Source organism: Lithobates pipiens, unplaced genomic scaffold, assembly GCF_037356315.1.
Source record: "Lithobates pipiens isolate NorthernLeopardFrog02 unplaced genomic scaffold, aLitPip1_a1.2 Scaffold_19, whole genome shotgun sequence".
Taxonomy (NCBI): domain Eukaryota; kingdom Metazoa; phylum Chordata; class Amphibia; order Anura; family Ranidae; genus Lithobates; species Lithobates pipiens.
This window is the reverse complement of record NW_027507764.1, coordinates 550,495,407-550,507,752: the sequence shown is the minus strand read 5'-3', so window position 1 is coordinate 550,507,752 and position 12,346 is coordinate 550,495,407.

Below are 12,346 nucleotides of genomic sequence, written 5' to 3'. Positions count from 1 at the left end.
AATGCATGCACTGCAAGTTCCTGAAATTGACTTTATGACTGCCTCTTGCAGTCCCTGTACAGCAGGGCTGGAGTATGAGAGGATGAAACAGTACATGAAGCCAATCAGCATGCTGATAGCAGTAACGAGCAGAGTGACAGAGAGATTAGTTCATCACTGTGTTGCTTATGCAAAAATGGAGGAGTATGCCTCAAAAGTTATAATTCCAAAAAAGAGAAGAAATGAAGCATTGACCACAAAAAACATATAGAGGACCATATGTCCCGTGAGGACCTTCTATACTTTTGACTCCATCCCTGCAGCATTCAAGTATCCACATAACTGTATCAACATTTCTTGTTTTTGTTTTTTTATTACATACAGTTAAACCTTACATCTTGCATCTCCCCCCGGTATTACATTCAACTTTACTTATATATCATCCCAACCTCTTTTCCTGCCACCCACCCCACCCTCCCCGTGGAGATTTATACCGATGTCTGTCATCTTTCGTAATTCTGGCATATCTACCTACATTTACGTTTACGCATATTCATTAATACTGCCCAACTCAAACTAAACCGCCTTAGGCTCCCTTCCCAGTCTCTCAAGGGGGATAATCCATGTTTCGCAACCAGGGCTTCCACATCTTTACGAACTTATTGAAGTTGCCACGTCTAGTAAATGTCACTTTTTCCATCCACACTGTCATGTTTATGGCCTTAACCCACTCTTCAGGAGACGGAGGTCTCAATCATTGCCAATTTTGTGCAATCGGTTTTCTTGCTTGGTATAAGCAGCTCAGAACCGCCGTTATAGTACTTGCTGACTCTCTACCTTTGTCATTATATCCCAACACACACACTCTAGCTTCTAATTCTAATGTGGTCCCAAAGGTTTTATTTATAATATTAAGTGTCTCTGCCCAATACCGAAACAGTTTTGGGCATCTCCACATCATGTGTATGAGATCCCCCGTCTCCTGACACCTGGGGCACTTAGCGTCTGGTCTCCGGCCAAACATAAACAGTTTCTTATGGGTGTAATGGGCTCTATGCAACAGAAACAGATGTGAACTTTTTGTGACGGGGAAACTGACACCAATGGCCCCGGTTCCAAAGTCCTCCTCCACTGCTCCGGGGTTATTACCCCTACATCCTCTTCCCATCTCTCCTTATTCTTAGAAGACACTATCTCAATAATAGTTCTCCTAATTATCTGCGCGTATACCTCCGAAATAAGTCCTTTGGAAATACCTGACTTAATTATCCTTTGGAGAAGGGGGATTGTCGGGAAGATCCTGGCAGTAATAGGCAAGTTAGACCTGTTGCTGAGTGATTGCGGACGCCTATGTGTGCCTATGTGCTCGTGCGCATGCCCATTAATGTCTGGCAGGTTATTTAAACCTGTCTGACATAGGCAACTTTGCTGTTTGCTCTGCAGCTCTGTGTATGTGTTCCCTGAAAATTTGATATCTGCTCCTGTTTGACCCAGCTTGGTTTTAAAACTGTTCCTGTTGTCCGCCTGCATCTGACACTTGGCTTGTTTGATGATTCCTCTGCCTGCTCCTCTTGTACCTCTGTTTGCCAGCCTTATTACTGACCCGGCCTGCCTGACGCTCCAAGACTCTCCTCCAGTCTGCTATACTTACCTGCTGAAGCCATCCAGCTCCAGTCTGGTTTGCCTCACCTGTCTGCTGATCCATCCGGTCTGCTGGACTCGTCTGCTGATCCATCTGGTCTGCTGTTCCATCTAGTCTGCTGGACTCATCTGCTGTTCCATCCGGTCTGCTGGGCCATCCAGTTTGCTCACCTGTCTGCTGATCCATCTAGTCTTCTGGACTTGTCTGCTGTTCCATCTGGTCTGCTGTTCCATCTGGTCTGCTGGTCTTGTCTGCTTTTCCATCCGGTCTGCTGGACTTGTCTGCTGTTCCATCCGGTCTGCTGTTCCATCCGGTTTGCTGGACTTGTCTGCTTTTCCATCCGGTCTGCTGGACTTGTCTGCTGTTCCATCCGGTCTGCTGGACTTGTCTGCTGTTCCATCCGGTCTGCTGGACTTGTCTGCTGTTCTATCCGGTCTGCTGGACTTGTCTGCTGTTCCATCCGGTCTGCTGGACTTATCTGCTGTTCCATCCGGTCTGCTGGATTTGTCTGCTATTCCATCCGGTCTGCTGGACTTGTCTGCTTTTCCATCCTGTCTGCTGGATTTGTCTGCTGTTCCATCCGGTCTGCTGGACTTGTCTGCTGTTCCATCCGGTCTGCTGGGCCATCCAGTCTGCTCACCTGTCTGCTGATCCATCCGGTCTGCTGGGCCATACAGTCTGCTCACCTGTCTGCTGATCCATCCGGTCTGCTGGACTCGTCTGCTGTTCCATCCGGTCTGCTGGACTTGTCTGCTGTTCCATCCGGTCTGCTGGACTTATCTGCTGTTCCATCCGGTCTGCTGGATTTGTCTGCTATTCCATCCGGTCTGCTGGACTTGTCTGCTTTTCCATCCGGTCTGCTGGATTTGTCTGCTGTTCCATCCGGTCTGCTGGACTTGTCTGCTGTTCCATCCGGTCTGCTGGGCCATCCAGTCTGCTCACCTGTCTGCTGATCCATCCGGTCTGCTGGACTCGTCTGCTGTTCCATCCGGTCTGCTGGACTTGTCTGCTGTTCCATCCGGTCTGCTGGGCCATCCAATTTGCTCACCTGTTTGCTGATCCATCCGGTCTGCTGGACTTGTCTGCTGATCCATCCGGTCTGCTGGGCCATCCAATTTGCTCACCTGTCTGCTGATCCATCCGGTCTGCTGGACTTGTCTGCTGATCCATCCGGTCTGCTGGACTTGTCTGCTGTTCCATCCGGTCTGTTGGGCCATTCAGTCTACTCACCTGTCTGCTGATCCATCTGGTCTGCTGGACTTGTCTGCTGTTCCATCCGGTCTGCTGGGCCATCCAATTTGCTCACCTGTCTGCTGATCCATCCGGTCTGCTGGACTTGTCTGCTGATCCATCCGGTCTGCTGGACTTGTCTGCTGTTCCATCCGGTCTGTTGGGCCATTCAGTCTACTCACCTGTCTGCTGATCCATCTGGTCTGCTGGACTTGTCTGCTGTTCCATCCGGTCTGTTGGGCCATTCAGTCTACTCACCTGTCTGCTGATCCATCCGGTCTGCTGGACTTGTCTGCTGTTCCATACAGTCAGCTGGACTTGTCTACTGTTCCATCTGGTCTGCTGGACCATTCAGTCTGCTCACCTGTCTGCTGATCCATCCGGTCTGCTGTTCCATCCAGTCTGCTCACTAGGAATGAGCTCAGGCATGTTCGCATGGAACACGTGCAGAGCCCGTCAGGAAGTCAGCGCAGTGCTGCGCTAATCACAGGCAGTGAAACATTGCCCCGATCTCTGCAGCCGCACATCGGGGCAATGTCTCACTGCCTGTGATTAGTGCAGCGCTGCGCCGACTTCCTGTCGGGCTCTGCACGTGGAGTGTTCGAACACGCCTGAGCTCATCCTTACTGCTCACCTGTCTGCTGATCCATCCAGTCTGCTGGGCTTGTTTGCTGAGCCATCTCTGTATGCTGATCCATCCAGTCCGCTGATCCATCCAGTCTGCTGAGCTGTCCAGTCTGCAGTGCCTGTCTTCTAAACCATCCTGTCTGGGCCAACCATCTGATCCATCTGCTGTTGATCCTGCCAGAAACTCGTACCACTCCTCACTCCTGCACCCCTGTCTTCTCTATCAGGGGCCTCGAGTCAAAGGCATAAGAGAGGCCATCCTCTGCAATTAGGGTTCACCCTTAGATACGTAACAGGGATCTTATTCCATTCCACTGTTTGACTATTGAACTGGGTACTCAGGGTGTGCCTGATCTGTAAATAGCTGTAAAATGAATGATTTGGTATCCCATACTCTATCCTCAATTCTGCAAATGATTTTAGGGTGTTTCCCTCGTACAGTTGACTCAGTCGGCTTTTAGACTGCTTTTCCCATTCCTTTTCCTTTTAATCTTCCCCATAACCAACAGTTCTTGCAAATATTTGTTGTGTCAAAGGGGGGAATATTCTGTTACCCCCTTATACCCCATCAGACTCTTAACTGACGTCTATACTTTAGTAATCATCTTTAATGTTGGACTCCCAAGAGAACATTTCTTGTTTTTATACTGTTTTGTATTGATTATTGGAAATCATGTTCAGTCTTTTTATATGTAAAATAAAATATGTTTTTTTTTTATCTTAAAAGTGTATATTGCTTATCGGTACTGAGATCCATTCCACCCCCTCCCCATTTTTTAGTGGAGATCAGCCTTGGGAGCTGTCTCTTCCATGTTGCACTGTGTTGCTTATCCTTTCTCTGTTCATCCACAGGCTACAGGCTGGGGCGGGTCTAGTTCAATAGTTTAGGCCGCGTACACACGCGGGGACTGTTCGCCCAACTTTGTCCGCTGAACAGTGTTTCGGCGGACAGTCTGCTCGTGTGTGGGCTTTCAGCGGACAGTTTCAGCGAACAGTCCGCTGAACAAGGTTTTTCGGAAATTCCGAAAAACTGTCCGCTGAAACTTTGTTTCAGCGAACAGTCCCCTCGTGTGTAGGCTTGTTCGTCAAACTAAGTTCCGCGCATGCTCAGAAAGGATTTACACGCCGAAAGTTATAATGCAGTGTATAGGACGTCGTATTTTTCGTCCCGTCGTACGTGCCGTTCACGTCATCGCGCACGGTTTCAGCAAACTGTTCGTTCGTCGTGTGTGGCCATGTCCGTCCATGCTAATTTTGAGCGGACTGTTTGCTGAAACTGTTTGACGGACAAAGTTGGGCGAACAGTCCCCGCGTGTGTACGCGGCCTTACATTCACTTTAAAAAAAATATATATATATATATTTTATGCACTCTATGGTTAACCACTTCCGGACTGCTCACTGTAAATATATGGCTACAGGGTGGCCCGGGTGCGCTAGATCACCTATATGTATTTTTATTCTTTTTTTTTCTTACTAGTAATAGTGGCGATCAGCGAATTATAGCGGGCCTGCAATATTGCAGCGGGCATTCGGACACTAATGCCGCGTACACACGGGCGGACTGTATGGCGTACTTAGTTCGTCATACAATCCGACGGGCAGTCCGTCGTACTTTCGACTGAACGGACTTGACCACACACGGATGCACAAACAGTCCGTCGAAAGCTTGCGCGATGACGTGTACAACACGTACGACGGGACTAGAAATAGGAAGTCCAATACACAGCAAAGCACCCTTCCGCCGTGTAAATCCTTTCTGGGCATGCGCCATTCTTAGTCCGTCGAACTAGCATACTGACGAGCGGATTGTCCGCTGAAACCAAAGTATGACGGACAGAATTTCGAAAAATCCGAAATTCTTAGTACGCCGGACTGCACGCTGAAAAAGTCCGCTGAAGCCCACACACGAGTGGACTGTCCGCTGAAATGTGTTTCGACGGACTAAGTACACCATACAGTCCGCCCGTGTGTACGCGGCATTACTGACACTTTTGACACATTTTGGGGACCAGTGATGCTAATATAGTGATCAGTGCTAAAATTATGCACTGTCACTGTACTAATGACACTGGCTGAGAAGGGGTTAACATTAGGGGCAATCAAAGGATTAACTGTGTGTCTAGCCTGTTGTTTATTACAATGGGGGAGGTGCATTTACTAGGGGAAGACATGGATTCAACACCAAACAAGTATAACCAGAGTCCACCGCCACCCAAACTGTGATATGGTACCTGCTTACCAGATCTCCATGACTTTCTTTTTCAAGAGAAGTCATGTAACGCATATGGGATCACTCCAAAGCCGTCACTTTATTTACCAAATGATCTTTTATCACCTGGAAGTCCACCACTGAACAAACCAACCAAAACTCCACACAGGGGTAATCCGTGCTTCCACCATCCACCTCAGAAGACAGAAAGGCAGTTGCTTGAGTGCAGCAGCCAATCACAGCTGGGTAGTGTAAGGGACATGTCTGGGCAAGATCAGAGAGAAGCTGATATAGAGAGCACTTGTTATCTGTTACGGAGATTTCTGGGATCTGGCCTGCCAGGGGACAGGTGAGCTGAGTTTAGATGTATCCAGTAGTTTTCTGTGTCTGCATTGTAACTAAATTACACTCCAAAAGGGAAAAAGAAAAGGAGAAGGACAAAGGGGGGATATTACCATATACAACAGAATTACACTATTCTGATAAAACAGTTATATCAAAGCAATAATTCCATTAGAGATTATCTGGTTTCATGGCCATCGGACAGGGGCACATACTGAAAGTAAATACTTTGGTACATTCAGGTGAGTCAATTGTTCCTCCTGCCAGTTTATATCACCAGGCAATAGACATGTGTTGCCGAATATAGAAATCCACCAAGCAGGCTTCAGAGCATTGCTGGAGATGTGGAGACGAGAAGGGAACTCTTCTTCACGTCTTCTGCTCCTGTTCGAAGCTCCAACAGTATTGGTCGGAGGTACAAAGGATCTCTCAACAATTTACAAACTTCCCTATTCCGAGGGATCCTGTCTTCTTCCTGCTCCACTGCTCACAAATACAGATTCAGACATACAAAAAATCAATCCTTCGTCACTTGACTAATGCCACCAAAGATTGTGTTACTATGTGTTGGAAAGACCCCAATCCTCCTTCCATTGCGATGTGGCTCAATAAGATTAGGAGTGTCAATACCCTGGAAGATTTGGTACTTACACTCAAAATAAAAGAGATCGATATTCGAAAATATGAGCATACTGGGACATGTCTATGTATCCGGACGAAGGGAAATCCCTCCTGGAGAGTTGCTCGGAGGATTGAGGTCCTCCTGTCATTCGTACTGTTGCATCCACGTGTCCCATCACTCTGGCTCCCCTCCACTCCTCTTTTTCTTTCCTCCTCCCCCCTTTTTCATCACTTCCTGCCTTGGCACCCTCATGGGTGACCCTATGCCTCTATAAACTAGCTTTCTTCCATCCAAAACTGAAGTGTCCGCTGGTACCCCGCAAATGAAATGTACACGGTTACCATCTGATCTTTTTAAGTTAGAAACTTGCCTGAATGTCAGTACTGTCCTACTAACTTACTTTTGAGCAACTCAGCTTTAGACTGTGTTACCATGACTTGTTTCTATGTTTGATTTGACATGGCACCCTTGGTGCTTCTATACAATTAAAGAATTTGAAAAAAAAAAAAGAAATCCACCAAGCAAAGGACTTTGATAACTGACAGAGGGTTGGCATTATATATTTAATGCTTTGTGAATGTAGCAGTTATTATGTAGGAAACATTTTTGGCAACGCATATATGACCATGTACCGGCCATCAAAAACGGCAACATCCTGTCCCCCATTGGGAGACATGGAACCTGAAAACATAACAAGAACTCATGCTCTGTTAATTTTTTTGCATTGAAAAGAGTGTGTGGTGGTGACCGGGACCGCCTTATCCTACAAAGAGAAGCCAGGTGGATTCATTATCTTGAAGTCACAAAGTCCCCGGGCTTGAATGATGGTGTGTATTACAAACTTTTTCTATAACTGTTTTGTTAGTGTAATTCTGTTGCATATGGGAAGATCTCCTCTTTATTCTTCTTCTTTTTTTCTTTCCTCCCCCCCCCCATGTTTCGCTGCAATTTAGTTACAAAGCATTTATTAATGTTTGGAGATAAGACAATGTGTATTGAATGCCTACACTTTACACTGTTAACATTATGCAGCCGGGACCACAAATGGAGAACCTGGTACTATATTGTTTATCTTGGGTATCTATTCTTCTCCCTGGATGCAACTAAGTGTTCTCCTTTGTGGTATTCTTATTGTAGCACTGACCCCCAAAAGAGCTGCTGTTTTTTTTGTTGGGCTTACCGTTACCTCACCTGCTCACTGTGTCCGTCTTAGGGGTCCCGTTGTAGAGTGGATTAAAGAATATTAGCTCCGACACTTAGTCCTTTTTCTGGGTGTTTATTTAACAAAAACACATACTTTTGCAATAGAGGGGTAGAGGATAAGGGGAATTCAGGTACCTTTGTAGTTTTGTGGGTTGAAGGTATTTCCTTGATCCAGAGGACAAATGATTCCCACAAGCTGGATCTAGCAATCACCGGATAGGCCTCTCTCACTGACCTAGCCACCGGTGAGGTGCTTGAACAAAGTCTCTGCCACAGACTTGATAAGTTTAGCGATCTTGTTATGCAATCCTCTGCCACAGGAAGGCACAGTAAGCTTCTGGTTGCAAAAGTAAAGAGTTTCCCCACAGTACCTGCTTCTTTCAGCCAACGATACAATGTGGTAGACAACCCAGGATGTGTCCTCCAACTGAGTCTCCAGGCTTCTCCATGAGGCACCAGCCTTATTGCTCGGTCCTCCTCAGAAAAGTCCTCCGATGGATCCTCCAGTTGCTTGGCTTCTCCCCGCAGCTGCAGGCAAGACAGCACATGATCATCTCTGGATCAGTAGGCCCAGAGCCTCTGGGCCTACCTTTCAGTTGCAGAGCCTCAGGCCAGCCGGCCCTGAGATATTGAATCAGGCAGCACACACCTCAGGCTAAGAGGGCCATGAGGTCGGGGGAAAACGAACACCAACCCACATGGCGTTGGCACCTTAAGTACCCTTACCCAGAATGTACAGCGGGTAGACCACTCCCACCGGGCTGTTTCTGAGTAAAAGGGGTACCCAATACATTTAGCCTGTTGCATTTCCAACACTTACCGGTGGTGACAGTGACACCCACAGTCAAGTGGAAACTAGCACAACCCAGCCAAACTGGTACAGAAGCCAGAACTTTAGCATAATTAGTCTGAACCAAACTGCAGCTTCAGACAAACTTACATTTACAAAAATACTAGCATCGGTATTAAAAATACCAGCGCTACATTATTATGCCTGCTATTTTGCATCTTAATCTTTTCCACCAATAGTCAATATTTGCTCTGGACGCTTCCGATGCTTCTTCTCACTTGACGTCACTGCACTGTTGGGCATTGCACACGCATGCATGCGATATCCTTTACCGCCCCTAGGACATTCCTTCATTATTTGGAAGACCTAACATGATGTTGTTGTATCATTTTCAATGTGAGTGGGTCATTGCATGCAAATGTGCAGTAGGCATACACGTTGTTGCATGGCGGCAGATGACATTATAGCCGCCATGCCAGTATATGGCTGGCGATCAGGTACAATCTGGCGGCTTTTTCACATCAGGGAATATGTCTTAAAGAGGTTGTAAACCTTTGTGACAACTTCTGACACTGACTGGCCGCCAGCCCCCCCCCGTTTTACTCACCTGTGGCCATTCATTCCCTCGGTGGAGATGCGCTGTACCTCTCTACCGGGGATCTTGGCTCTTGATTGGATAGATTGATAGCAGCGCAGCCATTGGCTCCTGTTGCTCTCAATGAAATCCCATGACACGGGCACCGGGGTGCGGGGCTGAGACCGGCATTCTGTGTTTTATGCATGCAAATGCTGGACTCGGGAGTGCGCCTGCAAGGTAGTCCCCTTCTAATAGGGGGTTTACCGATGCTAGGAGGAGCCACGGGCGCCGTTGGGGGACACCAGAAGAGGAGGATTGGGGCCACACTGTGCAAAACGAACTGCACAGTGGAGGCAAGTATGATGTGTTTATTATTTTTTTTAAAAGGCCTAGACTCTGAAACTGCTGAGAGCTGACTGAGGGGCTGCCTGCTGAAGATCTGGTCTGGTATCGGTGGAGGAAAGTGTCACTTGGAAATTGGAAGGAGGCAATCAGCTTTCCCTGTACATTTAGTGAGTACAGACTGCTAAGAGAGAAATTAGAGACTTTTGGGCTACTGTCACCCCTCTTGTTCTAGAGAGTCAGCTGTGTGTTTGCTAAAGGGGACATCGGCTGGTGTCCTGAAGAGCTTAGTTTATCTAATTCCTTGTGAGAGGATTCTACTGTTAGTGCTCTAAGAAAGAAGTCTGTTTTTAACTGCAGTCATTACAAGCCAAGTCCACAGTTCTTCTGCTTCAGCTCTATATCTAACTGTTTCCCCATAAAGCCAAGTCCACAGTTTGCTATATGCAAGAACTATGTAATTTACCAGCCCCACCTTTTCTGAATGAACACAATGAGTGATCAGCTTCCATCATTCACTGTGTTTATTCATAACCGAGGCATAGTAAACTAATGCCGCGTACACACGGGCGGACTGTATGGCGTACTTAGTCCGTCGAAACACATTTCAGTGGACAGTCCGCTCGTGTGTGGGCTTCAGCGGACTTTTTCAGCGTGCAGTCTGGCGTACTAAGTATTTCGGATTTTTCGAAATTCTGTCCGTCGTACTTTGGTTTCAGCGGACAATCCGCTCATCAGTAGGCTAGTTCGACGGACTAAGAATGGCGTATGCCCAGAAAGGATTTACACGGCGGAAGGGTGCTTTGCTGTGTATTGGACTTCCTATTTCTAGTCCCGTCGTACGTGCTGTACATGTCATCGCGCAAGCTTTCGACGGACTGTTTGTGCATCCGTGTGTGGTCAAGTCCGTTCAGTCGAAAGTATGACGGACTGTCCGTCGGATTGTATGACGGACTAAGTACGCCATACAGTCCGCTCGTGTGTACGCGGCATAAGCCACTCAACACAGAGCACTTCCCATGCATTCACTGTCCAGTGCAGCTTAGGCTGCAGAGAAAGTGTGTTGTGTTTGATATAAATATATATATATATTATTTGAATTTTTTTTTATCAGACTTATTTATTTATTTTTATTTTTTTTAAGATTTTGTTTATATAGAAACAAAAATCAGGCTACTTTTGAGTTTGTTTGTGAAACAAAGGCAAACAAATGCCTTGGTAACAATTACACAGGCTGTCCTCAAACAATGGGAACTTATTTCAGTGGTCAGTTGGGGCAGTCCGTTGTTCTGTAACTACAGTAAACAAGTTTGGAACTGTGGTTGACAATAGCTTGACAATCTGAAACTTCCCAATAAAAGATCATCAGGCATAAGCTGTCAGGAGGGCTCCATAATGCCTTAACACCAAGGAAGGTCTGTACCAGGCAGAAGAAGTTATACCTGGAGACACTTTCCCGTGATCTCCAGCAGCTGCTTAAAAGCCTGGGTCCTAGTTGTCTACAGAGATCTTGACCACACAGTAACCAGAGTTGAGTAACTTTTAAGTGTATTTCTATGGTGCGCTTAGTTGCTAGGAAGTAGGTAGCATCTTGTTTGTTATAGGTATATCTGTCAGTCTTGTATTGTATTCCTAATATTGTAATCGTTTTTTTATGTAAAGCATTTTTGTTTAGTAAAAGCATATTTATGCACTGCAAACCTTACTAGATAGACCAAAGCAAAACAAAAAGGGACTGGGGAGTCTCTGTCCTCAGTCCTTTTTTTTGTCTCAAAAGTAAGACATCAGGGGTCTGTTTAGACCCCTGAAATTTTAATAATCCCCCAACAGGGCTCCTGAAAAACTGTTAAAAAATAATAAAAAAATAAAAATACTGACACCATCCACTGCCCTACCAAATGACCCCCCTACTGTCATACTGACATCAACATCTGCCCTGCTGACGCCTCCACTGCTCTACTGACACTGTCCTCTGTCCTACCGACAAAGTCCACTGCTCTACTGATTGACACCACCTCTAGTAATGCCACGTACACACGACCGGACTTTCCGGCAGACTGGGTCCAACGGAATCATTCCATCGGATAATCCGATCCTGTGTGGGATAATCTGATCGATTTTCTTTAAAAAAAATCAGATGGACCTAGCAATAGAACATGTTTCAAATCTGTCCGATGGACTCAATTCCTATCGGAAAAACCATTCATCTGTATGCTGGTCTGACGGACCAAATATGACGCAAGGGAAGCTATTGGCTACTGACAATTGAACTTCCTTTTCTAAGCCCATTGTATGCCATCACGTTCAAAATGAGTGGACTTTCGAACGGACTTTAGTCCTTTCATGTGTGGGCAAGTCCATTGGTTCGGAACTCTGTCGAAAGTCCATCAGGAAGACCGTCGGACCTTTTCTGCTGGAAAGTCCGGTCGTGTGTACACGGCATAACACATCCACTGCTCTAATTACACTGCCCTACTGACACGTCTAGTGACATTGTGCGTGTTTAAATACATTTTAAAACGTTCATCACATTTCAATTTTGGGGTGCACACCCTAATGCAATAGGCTACACACACTTATGGTGGTAGCATAACTATTAGGAAGAAAGGGGAAGGAAAGAAGGAAAGAGGAAAGGGGGCCGGGAAGGGTTTTAGGACTGAGGTGTTGGGAGGGATGGGTTGTAGGGTAATAAATGGCTAGGAAATGGGTAGGGGGGTGAGGGTGATATAGGGGGTAAAAGGGACTGGAAATCAAAAGAGAAGGGGTTACTGAGTCAAGTTA